General features: G+C 47.3%; 1 pseudogene; it reads right to left on the reverse strand.

Annotated features, from left to right (window-relative positions):
• Positions 1-413: 413 nt before the first annotated feature.
• Positions 414-3,848, reverse strand: LOC101660396 (annotated as a pseudogene).
• Between the last annotated feature and the right edge of the window lie 527 nt (positions 3,849-4,375).

Here is a 4,375-nt window from a genome sequence, read left to right on the forward strand (position 1 = left end):
AAGTGTGGTGCTAAGAGCACCCTAAATCAATAGAAACGCTTAAAAGAGTTATAAGCGCTTTACTAGAAATTCAGGCCACGGTAGGTCAGAGGGACATGTATATCTCAGAGACGGTGATTACATTTCTGTTGGTGGGTAAATGGGGAGAAGTAACTGTTCATCAGGGGGAAAATGTTTAACAGTACTCATCTAAAACTCAGGGGGAGAATACGCCTGGTCTTATGTTCCTAACTGGACACTTTTTTTTAAGTAGTTATGTTTATTATTACTTTTCCCCCCAGCAATCTTGCAAGAGGCAGAAGTGTGACACTGAATTGAGTGAGACAGGCGTGTAGGTGGCTTGGCGAGGATCCCTTCTCTCGATGCAGGCCTGTGACTGATCCAGGAATGGCTGCTTCCACCACAGGGCACCTTTACTCTTTTGCTTCAAGGAAAAGAGTTTCTTGAGGGAACAGTTTTACTTCCAACAATGATTTGTTTGGATCCAACTGAGTTACATCTCTCCTAGGAAAGGTGCTCAGTGACTTGAACTTGTCCCATGGAAATCCTTTGGAAGCTACAAAAATCTAAGACAATGTGTAGCTTATTGCTGGCCAGGAAACGTTGTTCCAAGAACTCGCCGCTTGGGGTCCGGATGCGTAGTTTGCTCAGGGGTTTTGCTCATGGGCTCAACATTTTCTTCCTTTGGCTCTGGAGGCAGGGTTTTGCTCTAATGAGAGCCGGATGGCCTCCCGTTCTTCTTCTCGCTCTTAAGGAATTTGCTCCAAATGAAGCTGTTCTGCCATCTCTCTCTCATGAGTGTCCTTTTGGCTCTGTCAGCCTCCACTGAAAGACGATAGGCTTCATCGTGTTCTCTCTACACATTTTCTCCGGCTTCACGTTCATCCTCATCCTTTACGTCTTGCTGTTGTTGGGCCGTGAAGATCTCCATTGCAGCCACGAGTCTCATCATTAATTCATCCACTCTTGTGTTTCCTTGTATCACATTTGATACTTCATTAGATGACCGCTTTCCCATAATAATCAGGAGAAGTGGAAACTGATCTGTGTTTTGAGTGCGAATGGTTTGTGCAACAACACTGCCAAAGTGTCTGGTGCACATTGTCAGAAATCTTGCTCTGTTTGCATCCTTTGTCAGATCCCGAGCCCAGGTGATAAAATCTTGACCCAGATAAGAGACAATGGATCCAGCACGCAGCATTTGTGAGCAGAACACATTGGTTAATACACGTTCCTCATGGTGGAGGTAAGACAGCAAGATGCTTTCTATCTCGGGCTTTCACGTAGAAGGCCTCATGAAAAGGAGCTTCTAATGAGCCAATTAAAAATAGTGCACGGCAGTCACCCTTTCTTGAAGAAAACTCTGCTGTAAATTGTAACGAGGCACCTCCTTCATTTTCTGCATTTTCTGGCATCATTGGAGATTTTCTCAGAGCAGGTGATGCCATGCCGAAAACGTCTCCACCATCCACTCCAAATTCTGTAGGATCTTCAAAGTCTTCTCCATCACTGTCACTAACCATGTGAACATCGGTGCTTTGCTCCTCAGACTGCTCCTGGGTCTGTGTAGGGGAAGAGTTCTTCCCTCCGTAAGTCGATGACGGAGGTAAGAGAGGCCTGATTCCACAAGACACATCCAGTCATCCGTGGCAGAAGATGGCCAGTCCTCCCGTAATTGATGGCGAACAGGGATACTTGGAAGATCATACACACTCCTCTTTACCTCTTGAATGGTACTGCTTCCTGAGAGGTTCAGGTTGTACTCCCGCTGGACTTCTCGGTGAGTGATGATCAGCATGAAGTTTTGATTGAATGACTCCTGCAGGGCACCAGCATGACTAGATGATGAAGGTGGGAGCGAGTCTGGCGTAAGGACATAAAGACTCTTGTTTTTTGGCAAGTGTAGAGATTTTAAGACCGTACTGTCTTCCACATCTCCAGTCTTCCAGCCTTTTAACAGCATTTTAGAAACAGGTATCTGAGGTTCATTTTCTAGAATCTGTTTAATCTCCCCAACAGTACAACTGTCTTCAAGCACCACATCAACATTTCTGTCTCTGTGCTCAACCCTGAAGTCCAGCATCCGAGGTTGCCGTTCTACAATTGCCTGGATGGCATTACAGGTCGAAATGCTGACGAGGAAGTGAGCGCGGGAACTGAAGCTGAGTGACTTGCTGAATCAAATATAGGTCCTGGTATGGTCTCACTTCCACATTCACTTTGCAGAATGCCATTTTCTTGGGGTATTACACCGTTGATAGCTGCCACTAAGTCCCACTTATTTTGTTCAAGCAGTGTTATAGCTTCAGCAATGTTTTCAATGCCAGTGCACGCCTGAAAATCCGCCAGGATCATCTCCCGGTCCACGTTGGATGTCAGGGCGGCCACTGAATCCCAAGGCTCCGGGAGCGAAGCGCACACCTGGGAGGGAGACTGCGCCTCCTGCGGCCATGGCCGATGCTGCCACCGGGCGCCTAGGGGCTGGCGGAGAGCGGGCTGGCCAGCAGACGGGCCAGCGGGCGGGGCAGCGGGGGAGACGCTAGACGTTCCTGCACCCGGTAACCTTCAGGCGCCCCGGCCGCCTGCTGGCGCCCCCAGGAGTTCGCGCCGCGGCCGCCCCAACAGGGAGGTTGGTCTGGATGGGGGTCAGGTCTTCCTGTCGCCAGCCACGGTGAGGGCAGGTTGCCACAGTGGACGCAGGCTCCCTTCAGCGGAGGCGAGACCGGCGGGGGCGGGGAAACGAGGCAAGGAGCTGGCTGGGGAAAGCCAAGGCCGCCTCCGCCTCCTCTGCTTCCCGGCTAATTGGACACTTTTAACCTAGCTTCCATCTAGCACTTGGTGAGCCAGGCTGTACCAGCTTTAAAAAAAAAAAAAGGATGATGGCAACATATGTGCCAGTGTGCTTGATGCAATGGATGTATGGGTTGTTGTACGAGCTGTACGGGCCCCCAATACAATGATTTATTAAAATAAATTAAAAATAAAGAAAAGGTGTAAAATTATGAAGCCAAAAAGAAAAAAAGAGTTACTGTACCAGAAACAACTAGTCGACAATTCACTGTATGAGCAAGATGTTCAAATTGTATTGAAAGCATTAACTGAAACAAGCTCCAGGAATTGATGGAAGACCACGCGAAGTGTTTCCACCAGCTGGTGAAGCACTAGCAGCCCTCCCTGGCCTGTGCCAAGACATTGGATGACAGCCCTGTGGCCAGCTGACTCACAGAGTCCGTATTGATACTGATTCCAAAGAAAGGTGACTTAACAGAACGTGCAAATAGTGAACAATGTCATTAATATCACAAGCAAGAAACATTTTGCTGAAGATCACCCAACAACAGTATATTGACAGGGAACTGCCAAAAATTCAGGCTGGATTCAGAAGAGGACAAGGGACAAAGGTATCCTTGCAGATGTCAGACGGAGCTTGTGTGAAAGCAGAGACTATCAGAAAGATGTTTACTTGTACGTTATTGACAATGCAAAGGCGCTCACCTGTGTCGCTCCTAACAAACCAGGGATGACCTTGAAAAGAATGGTAATTCCAGAACCTTCTTTGTGTTCACGGGGAACGCGGACATGGATCAAGAAGCAGCTGTAAAAACACAACAAGCGCACACTGCATGGTTTCATTTTTGTTGTTGTTGTCTGGTAGAATAAATCTATTTCAGCAAAACTATAAAGTCAAATACAAAGACACAACAATACTTGACACTGAGAGACAATTTCAGGAAGCACGTTTACGGCAATCAGTACACGTGCGGATCGATGATAAAGATCCACTGATGTGTGAGTGGGGGAGAAGAACCAGAAGGAGCGCCCAAATACTTCTCACCTGCAGCATCCATCCTTGCTGGAGGACAGGAACAGTCCCATTCAGCAAATCCCGCCTTTCACGTCAGACATCGCATGGCCCGCCCTCTGGAGATCTGCATTCTGAAAGTTCTCAGGTTGGACTGCAGTTTTGTAGGACATTCTCGGCTTTCACTGACAGACGATGACTGCTCTCCCACCATGCGCAATTAAAAGGAGCACTTCCCGTTAGAGGTACAGTACTGCAAGGCTAATATTTCCTCTTAATTGGCAACAAGTTAGTGCAAACGAAATTGTACTTAGCAGATTAGGAAAGTTATGATGGAGAAGCCATTCTCCTCTTAACCCTTACTGCTTCCCCAGAGCAAATAAATCTTTTTTTATGAGCATTAAGGCTGGCCAGTCAAAATCCCATTGTTCGCGATGCAGGGAGTTTTTGAACTATTAATAATGTAGTCATTATGCAAATAAGCCTTTCTCCCCCTCTTAAGTTTGGTAACTTCCACCTGGGGTTGATACAGAAAAGTCAAGGCCAAATTACTAGCCATTTCTCTAGGACACA

This window comes from Echinops telfairi, unplaced genomic scaffold (assembly GCF_000313985.2).
Source record: "Echinops telfairi isolate 266 unplaced genomic scaffold, ASM31398v2 ScPeMD7_5868;HRSCAF=6743_0, whole genome shotgun sequence".
NCBI classification, from domain to species: Eukaryota; Metazoa; Chordata; class Mammalia; order Afrosoricida; family Tenrecidae; genus Echinops; species Echinops telfairi.